At 39.5% G+C, this 9,803-nt stretch overlaps 1 pseudogene; it reads left to right on the forward strand.

Annotated features, from left to right (window-relative positions):
• The first annotated feature begins 9,120 nt into the window (after window positions 1-9,120).
• LOC110564522 (elongin-B-like) lies at window positions 9,121-9,506 on the forward strand (annotated as a pseudogene).
• The last annotated feature ends 297 nt before the right edge of the window (window positions 9,507-9,803 follow it).

The following is a 9,803-nucleotide window of genomic DNA, read 5'->3' on the forward strand; positions in this document are numbered from 1 at the left end:
AATATTCATTTATTTTTATCTGTATGAGTATTTTGCTTGCATGTATATTAAATGCAATGAGCTCTGATGCCCACAGAGACCAAGAAGAGGGCATTAGTTCCCCCAGAACTGTATGGCTTGGATATATGTATATATATATATAGAATACATACATATATGATATAGGATATATGTATATATCATATATATATATATGACAGAAAGAGAGAAAATGTGTGTATGTACATATGTAGGCATCAAAATTGCATAAACTATTTATTTACATGAGAAATATGGCTGGCACTTTAAAAAGAGAAATTAGAGCAGCTCTAACATTTGAAGAAGAGAATGATATTTTCTGACATATACTTATCCAGTAGGATAAGAAAATATATCAGAGATGTGTAATAATATAAGAATATCATTTGAGGTGCTAACAAGATGGTTCAGTGTCTAAAGGCACTTTCTGCTCTTGCACAGGACTTGCGTTCAGTTCCCAGCACCCACCTGGCAGCTCACAACCATCTGCAACTACATTTCCAAGGCATCCAATGCTTTTTCTAGCTTGTTCAGGCACCAGACATACATATGGTCAGCATACATACATACAGGCAAAACACGCACATAAAATAAAAATAAAAATAAATAAATCTTCCAATAAGAAATATATTTGAGACAGACATAGTAAAAAGTGAGGAGAACTATTACTGAAGAAAAGGGATTTGGAGAAGAAAAACACTAAGGAGGTAGAAATGAATTTGTTTGGTACCTAAGAAAGGAATTGGAGAATAATCCATTCAACAAGCATTTTAAGAAGTATTTTGAGCCAGATACTATGAAGAATAAAGAATAGAAAGATGAAAAGACTAGATTACCAATTTCAAACAATAATTATAGCATATGACAGCATAAGTATTCAAATTGGTGTGTGTTCTGAGGGAAGTAGCAATATAAAGACAGCAGCTTTTGGCTTTCCTTGGTAGCTGTGGATAAGCATCACAGAGGAGCTGTGTCACTCCAGACTGGAAGAAACAGGACAGGTAGTTGGGAGTCAATTCAGAGAATTCAGTGTTTTACTCATCTTTACATTTCCAGGGCCCAGAGAACAGACAGATGCTAAAACACTGAGGTGACCATGAAGGATGAAGAAATTATATGGTGATGACATGAGGAAGAGGAAGGAAATGATGTCAATGTAGGGGCTGATCTTGAAGACTATACTGTCTTCTGCATCCTGCATGATGTCCTCTTAGCTTGAAGAAAAATTTTTGGGTTTTGTTTTTGTTTTGTTTTTGCATTTGAATTTTACTAGCTAACAATTAGGCAAGTTCATACTTCAAGAGAATTTGGCTCAATAAGCAGATTTTCAAATTTATATTCTAATTGTATTCAGAAACTTTAAAGATATGATTACGTTTTGGTCTGGGGTACAGGGAACTGATCGAAAGCTTTGGGAGTTTTGATATTCTCTGGAACCTTTTTGCTCATCTTTAATTGGCATGATATTTACTTTTCGACTTAGTTTTCAGGTCAACCCAATTAAGCTTCTCTGTGACACATGCTCTCATTTCACCTTGGCAGACGGGTTTCATTAGAAATCATCCACAGTGGGGGTAATGCAAACATAATATTACTTCTAAACTAGGCACAGTTTGATGAAAGATTTGGATGTGCTTCGTGGGTTGCTGTTCCAATTTCAGATATTTTGCTGGCATTCCCTGAGAGTCAGCCAAGAGCGAAGGATGACAGCTAAATGGGCTTTTCATACTCTGAATGTGGTAGTGGAGTTTTAGCCTTGTGATTCTCTTTAAAAACCTTTGGGGCACTGATGATGGAGAGGTCCTGAACTCCACAGAGAAATGTTATTTCAAATGAGTTCTTGCCAAGTCCAAATTCGCCAGTTAAAATTTTAAGATGAATTACATCATCTCTCACATTTATACATTGCTTAATCCAATTTTCAATGCAATAGTCCATGCATTATTCTCTATTGGACTTCATAGTAACCTCAGGCTACCAAGATAGCATTGCTTCATCCACTTTATGGATTTTATAGATGAGGGCTACGTTTAAAGAAAGTAACTTATTTGTCCATAATTACACAGATAATTAAATGTTTTATGAGGTCTGGGAATCAAGTTGGTCCACCCATTCCCAGTTAAGTGCTTGAACTAAATCATGAAGTCTTACTGGTAAAACTTTTAAATGCGCTTTTCAAATGAATCACATTTCAGTCTTTGCAACAGACAATGTCCACACCACAGATTTAAGCTGGCCAACATAATAAATATAGAAAAGGCAGAAATTCAGTTTTTTGCTCTTCAAGAGTTGAATTTGGAGCATTTTTATGTTAACATGATGGTGGCTTTATGGACCTACAAACTTCAGTGTTGGAGAATATCTCCTTATAACATAGGAGTGTATCTTTTTCTAGGATATTTGTAAAGAGCTGTCATCAGAGGACTTTCCTCCTTCAGTAGATGGGAAATAGCACAGAGACGCACAACTGGACGATGTACAGAGAGTTAGAGAGCTTGGAACACTCAGTCCTAAATGGGTTGTCTTCATCAAATCTCTCTCCTCCAGGCTCAGGGAACTCTGTAGAAGAGGAAGTGGAAAGATCGTAAGAACCAGAGGGGACAGATGACACCAAGAAAGCCGTGTCTTTCTTACATGACAAGAATGACGGACGTAGGAACTCACAGAGACTGTGGCAGCATGCATAGGGTCTACACAAGTCCAAGCCAGACAGAGGCTTAGCACTGAGAGAGGGAAGTGGACACAACTCCCCCTCCCCCGACCACCTCTAACCAACCAAGAAGCCACCTCCAAGTGACAATCACTTGCAAAGGAAAGATTAGTTTTCTCCAGTGGAGTTTCACTGGGCATATAAACCACACTTAAGGGCAGCCCCCTCCCCCCTCCAGTAATAGAAGGCCAACATAAAAAAAATTCTACGGTGTATTTGGACTTTTTTTTTTTTTATCTCATATTGCCTTTTGGGGGCACTTTTTGTCTTACTGGTCTTTTTGCTTGCATATTGTACTTGATTTTGTCTTTTTACAAATGTGTATGTTTATGTCTCTTTCTATCACATTTTCTATGTTTTTTTTTAATTTGCCTGTTTCTTTTTTAAAGAGAGATAAAGAGAAAGGCATGTAATTGGATGTATGGGGAAGTGGGGAGGATCTGGGAAGAGAAAGATTTTATGATCAGAATATATTGTATGAAAAAATTTATTTTTAATAAAAATAAAAATAGACTAAAACAGAATTAGAAATCTGTATAATACAAATGTTTTAGAGTTATATGGTCCATTTACCTAAAATGATGTGTCTTTCAAATTTAATGGCACACATCTTCTAATGACTTTGTCTTCAGTTTTCATGATACTCAAGTTCATTGCATGCCAAGTTGCTTTGATGGAATGGCTGGGGCAGATTCCTAGACCTGCCACAGTAATTATTCAAGGTAGAGTGCTAATGTCTTCATTGTTTTCTGGGCTCCGAGGTGCTTCATGGGTTATCTTTGTAATTCTGTCTCTTTAACTTTTTTCCTTGAAAATATATTATTCTTAAGTGTCCACAATGACCATTGAATCAGGAAGAGCTTGAACTCTGTGCCCAGTTGTAATGTATCTCTTTCCATTAAACAGTAGACCTTTGTACTTGTCCATGTTCTGTATTTACTCATCATGGGCCTCGTTTTTGAAGGCAATTGGCAGTGTTGTCTATAAGATCACCACCATCCATTAAAAAGATCTAACACTGAATATCAGAATGGGAACTGTTGTAGTAACTACCATTTATATTTCCCAAAGTTTTTTAATCTTTACATCACTTTTTCTTATAGTCACTTTGGTATAACAGAAACTTTCAGAAACTTTCAGGGGTGGCAGGTTTCAGCTAATGTCCTCAAATCATTATAATGCTTGTTCACTTGCCTTCCCTTTATATGTCTAAGAAAGGTATCTTAGATTATTCTTTCTGGAACGGGGAAGTCAAGAATGATTACATGTTCTTCATATTTCTTACACAGCAAAACTAAGAATAAGTGAATGCTTTGCCTATTTAGGTACCTGAACTAACCTGTGCCCTAGACTATTGAAAAAAAAAAAGAGATAAATGTTTGTAGAATTTCTTTATCTTAACATTTGCCATTATGAATGGACCAAGAAAGAAGTCTAACAAATTATGAAGGAAGAATGAATTTATTCTTGTACACATGTCTGGCTTTTAAATCCTACCAAAGCTGTAGTATACCCTGCTGTCAGAGACAAGGAACACTATGAATGGTCTTACAAATGAATGCTTAAAAGCAAAGGCAATGGAAAAAATGAAGGACAGGAATAAAAACATTGGACCTCTGAGTCCAAAGAAGGACAAAGAGCTTGAGCTGCCTGCTACTGCAGAAATTCCAGGCTTGGCCTGTGACTGATATGAAAATGCTGGAACAAGAGGACTAGAGAAGTAACTTCTAGGAGACTTGAGACAACTGCAGTGAAATTGAGTTCCACTGGCAAAGAAACAATGTGTTAAGTTCAATGATTTTGGTCTTGTAGGTTATGGCATAGACTAACCTACAGAAACAACACCAGTGATAATTGTGGCAGTGTTCTGACTAAGTTTGGTCTCTTTTTCAGGGACGAAAATCCAGAACTCCTAGGCACAAAGTTGGAAATTTGCCAATTAGACTAGTATCTTTGATTGTGCCTCACATGTATGACTTAGGTGGGTGGGATGCATAGCTAGTGCTCTAACATAAAAAAGAGAGCTCCAGGAATATGAAAGGAAGAGTGTATTATGTGAGATCTCAGTAGGAAAGAGATGGTAGACTCCAACGAGGCATTTGAAGAGTTTACTTAAATGTTTGTTTACAACATCTTGTCTTCAAAGTTGAAGAAAATCAACAAAGGATGATGAAGTATTTTAGGGATTATGCCTTGGAGGGTTAGATCTTGCTTGGCCCCTCCTTGTGTTCTATTTCTGATTTCTAGCTGCCATGAAATTAATTGGTCTCCTTTACCCTGCCGTTCTTAGAATTGAGACCTCAAAAATGCTGGGCTAAACAAAAATAATTCCTTCTTTTAGGCTGTTTTGGTCATTCATTTTGTTACAATGATAAGAAAAGATAACTAATAATGAGCTTCGACCAAAACAGAACATCATAGCCATGAGAGAGTGGTAGAAGAGGCTGCTCTCCTCTCAGCAGCTGATAAGGAGAGAGAGGAGGCTGAAGAAGAGGAAGGGGTAGAAGAGAAGAAAGAACAGGGTTAAGACTGGCCCTCTGATAGTACAAAAGGAGAGCCCTTACTCCTGCAAATAGGACCTACCTCCCATCACTTCTTAATGCCATCATATCATGAATCCATCAATGGATTAATTGGTTTATAAAGTTAGAGCCTATGTGATCCAATAACTTCCCATAAAGCCCAAGAATTTTTCAATAAGAGTAGTGGATTTTGATAAAAGAATCCAGCCCCTGCTTTAAGAGAAAAAAAAAAAAAAGATTTACTTATTTATATATATGAGCACTCTAATTGTATGTAATCCTGCATGACAAAAGACAGCATCAGACAGAAGAGAGCATCAGATCCCATTATAGATTGGTTGTAAGCTTCCATGTGGGTGCAGGGAATTGAATTCTGGACCTCTGGAAGAGCAACCAGATCTTTTAACCACTGAGCCATTTCTCTAGCCTCCCAGAACCCAGCCATTGCAAACTCATGACTTGGTAAGCAAGGGCAAGGAAATAAATTCTTCAATTGTTTTTCACCAGCTGATTTCCTCTTGGTAAATCTCACTATCTAATCCCAGCCCAAGGCAAGAAGATGAAATAGTACATCAACACAAGCCTTATAGCGTAAGGAGAAAGGTAAAAAACAACAGCTAGGAGGGGCTGAATGGAAGAAAGAAATGGGGGAGTGATGTAATTCTATTTCAATTAAAAACCACCACGTCTATATATTCCTAAAATCATAAGGTGTTTATTTTTTATAATCATAAAATGTTTATAATCATAAGGTGTTTATTTATATTTTTATAAATTACAGTTTATTCACTTTGTATCCCAGCTGTAGCCCCCTTCTTTATTCCCTCCCAACCTCATCCTCTCTCCCTCATCTCTTTCCATGCCTCTCTCCAAGTCCACTGATAGAGGAGGTCCTCCTCCCCTTCCATCAGGTCTCATCAGGACTGGCTGCATTGTTTTCCTCTGTGGACTGGTAAGGCTGCTCCCCCACCCACTCAGGGGGAGTTGATCAAAGAGCCAGCCACTGAATTCATGTTGGAGACAGTTTCTATTCCATTTACTAGGGAACCCACTTGGAGACTGAGCTGCCATGGGCTACATCTGTGCAGAGGTTCTAGTTTATCTCCATGAATGGTCCTTGACTGGACTATCAATCTCAGAAAAGACCCCTGTGCCCAGAATTTTTTGATCTGTTGCTCTCTTTGTGGAGCTCCTGTCCCCTCCAGATCTTTCTCTCTCCCTTCTTTCATAAGATTCCCTGTACTCTGCCCAAAGTTTGGTTATGAGTCTCACCATGTCCTTCGATACCTTCCTGGGTAAAGTCTTTCAATGGCTCTCTGTGGTAGGCAGAAAGGCAAAGAGGATGAATGTCAGAAGAGGGAGAAAACAGGCAACGGGACAAGAGCATAGGGTGTTTATAATTGATAGTGTCATAGAATTTATTTCGAAGCATAATTTTCTGTTTTCGATTTCCCTTTTATTTTTGGCAGTTTTAGAGACTGAACATAGGGCTTCATGTACGTGAAGGAAGCCCTTTACCTCTGAGCTCCAACTATGCCTTTCTTTCAGAGGAAACAGCTAGAGAGACAGGTTCTACTGATATCTTCATAGTGAAGACGAGAAAACCGAAGCACAGAAAGTTAAGGAACTTGTTCAAAGTCTCATTGCTAATGAGTAATGGACGAAGGATTTAGACTCATACAATTGGAAACCAAAATAAATGTGCTAAGTTCCCATTTAAGAAGTTCAAAGAATAAACAATTATTTTGTATTTTAAAATTGGTACAATGATAGGCCTATGGAAACTCTTTATAATTTACACTCAATTTGCCTGTGAATCTAAAACTGTTATAAAGATTGTCAAGTGATTTTTAAAAAAAATGATTCAAAACTGTATCTATATAGATAATATCCATCAAAAAAGTTCATGTCTTCTGAATTAACAATAAAAGACTTCCTCTGCAGTGAGATTGTTTAATTTAGAGATCTAAGATTTCAGAGTCTCTTTCTCAATATGCCACCATGCCTGTTTACTGACACATGAATACGAGGCTGTGATGCCTGTTGGGGTGAAGACAAGGCTTAGGAATGTACCCAATATATAAGCTGGACAACATGAACTGACACTACTCTGGGGCTAAGCTCGTGACCACTACTCATTACCAGATTTGTTGGCCTTGGTGACCATCTCTGAGCCATGATGGACGTTGAGTAAATGAAACTCTCTTCACAAAAAAAGATACTATTTGGTCTCTTTGGACTGGATAAGAGGTGTTTATAGACCTATGAATGTATCCTACCATCTTGCAGTCCCCAACTAGTAATGCACTTAAGTGTAATGATGTCAGAGAATGGGTCCTCAAGGAATTTTATGGGCCACATCTCCTTATCACTTCAAATAATTACTCTTTATATACTGTTCTGTGAGGTCTCAGATATATACGACTGCAAGAAAAAAGATAGTGAGACTTTAAACCTAAGATTTTGAGGAATAAAATTTGGGCTGCCTCATTGGATAAACAATCTCAATAACTGAAGTGCTTGTTGAAGGTAAAAGTAACACAGAAAAGAAAGCAAAAGAGAAAAGTTCTAGCTCAGCTGGACAATGAGGGGTGGCATCCAGGTTACTCTTCATTGCAAGAATTGTTGCCTAGCTGAGGACTTTCCAGCTTCCTTCAGTTTCTAGCCCTTACTCAGATCGGCTTGCCTACGGACAGCTGCCTCACTCAGGTTCTTTCCATTTCTTTAGGTTAGCACACATGCAGTAACTGATCAGTGGGGGTCATCTCAGTTCAACATGGAACAACTCCAAAATGTCACTTTATCTTTTAAAGTCCCCTTGGGGACTGACTGATGCTTTTGGGCTAACATTGTTATTTGTGTAATTATTTTCCTGGTTTCTCTTTACCCTCTAAAAGATATTGACTTCAAGAGCTTTTCTTTAGGAAGGTGTTGCGCAAGCTCCCGTCCAACCCAGAGTCTGCGTTCTGAAGTACCCAGCCTCCAGCTCAAGTTACAGCTTGGCTTCAGGAACAGAAATACAGTACAGGTACAGGTTTGAGCCATACTTTCCTTTGGTGAAGGCGGTCACTTCCCTTGCCTTTCTGTTACCTTTCTCTACCATGTGCTTGCATGTAAGTGTGTGCCAAGTGTTGTTTGGTGCTGGCTTTTCATTTGCTTAGAGTGATAGGATATCAGGAAAGAGAATGTCAGCACACCCTGAACTGGTCAGAGTGGCAGATAGGGTCTTGCTTGCTTTCTGCTCCAGGGAGATTTTGAGAGTTATCATGTCAAACAGGAGAAATGTTTTTGACAATGTTAAGGGAAGAAGGAAGATAGGGCAGGAAATTAGCATTGTGGTCAACAATGATGAACACTAATCATTTGGACTGCTCAGAAAAATATCTCTGGTATCTTGGAGAAAATTCTAAGATGTGTGGAAGTATATTCTATGTACAGAAGCTGAAGGAATGGGGCCATTCTCAGCCTTGCTCAGTTATTCAGTTTGTGGCCCTTCATCATGTTCTTCATGTAGCTAACCAGATTACTGACTCCAAACTGACTCCTGAGGAATCTGGCAAGTAAGACAGTACAATTTTCTTGGGGGCTCCAGAGACGGTTCTTTTAACACAATGCTTGCTACACAAATGCAAGGAGCTGAGTTTGATCTCCTAGAATCCCTGTAAAAAGCTGAGTGTGTATCTCAGGTCTACAATTTCAGCGTTTGGGAGGCAGATTCCTGGAGCTTACTGGCCAGACAACGTAGCTAAATTGGTGATCTCTGAAAACTCATAGATCTTGTCTCAGAATATTTGGTTGAAAGGATTAATAAAGACACAAAAGGGGGGAAGGGGCAGAGCGCGGCCGTGCCGGCCAGAAGCAACCACTGGGATGGACGTGTTTCTCATGATCCGGTGTCACAAGACCATCATCTTCACGGACGCCAAGGAATCGAGCACCGTGTTCGAGCTGAAGCGCATCGTTGAGGGCATCCTCAATCGGCCGCCGAACGAGCAGCGGCTGTACAAGGATGACCAGCTCCTCGATGACGGAAAAGCTCTGGGCGAGTGTGGCTTCACTAGCCAGACAGCACGGCCACAGGTCCCAGCCACAGTGGGCCTGACCTGAGCAGATGATGCCTTTGAAGCCCTGCGCATTGAGCCCTTCTCCAGCCCTCCAAAGCTTCCATAAGTTATGAAGCCACAGGATTCTGGAGGAAGTGCCAATGAACAAGCTGTGCAGTGAGGGCCCCAGGTCCCACCCCCTAGAGACCCATTTCCCCAATTAAAAAAAAAAAAAAGATTTGGCTGTCAAAAAAAAAATGACTTCTGGCTTCTGTACGCATGCCTACACATGCTTGTCTGTCCCTCCCCCGACACACACTCAATTTGTAAAGTCTAAAGCAGAGTCACAAAGCAAGTGTTATCACAACAGAAGCACGGTTGTTTAAGAACAGTGGTGGCATTCTAAGCAGACCATTTCTAGAAAGACGCTGGCTGTTTCCCTTGGTCTCTGCAGAGCCTGCCTGTTTTCCCCAGTCCAGGGAGGCATCCGGCACCCGTGCAGTCAATTTC

Source organism: Meriones unguiculatus, chromosome 8 (assembly GCF_030254825.1).
Source record: "Meriones unguiculatus strain TT.TT164.6M chromosome 8, Bangor_MerUng_6.1, whole genome shotgun sequence".
Lineage (NCBI taxonomy): Eukaryota > Metazoa > Chordata > Mammalia > Rodentia > Muridae > Meriones > Meriones unguiculatus.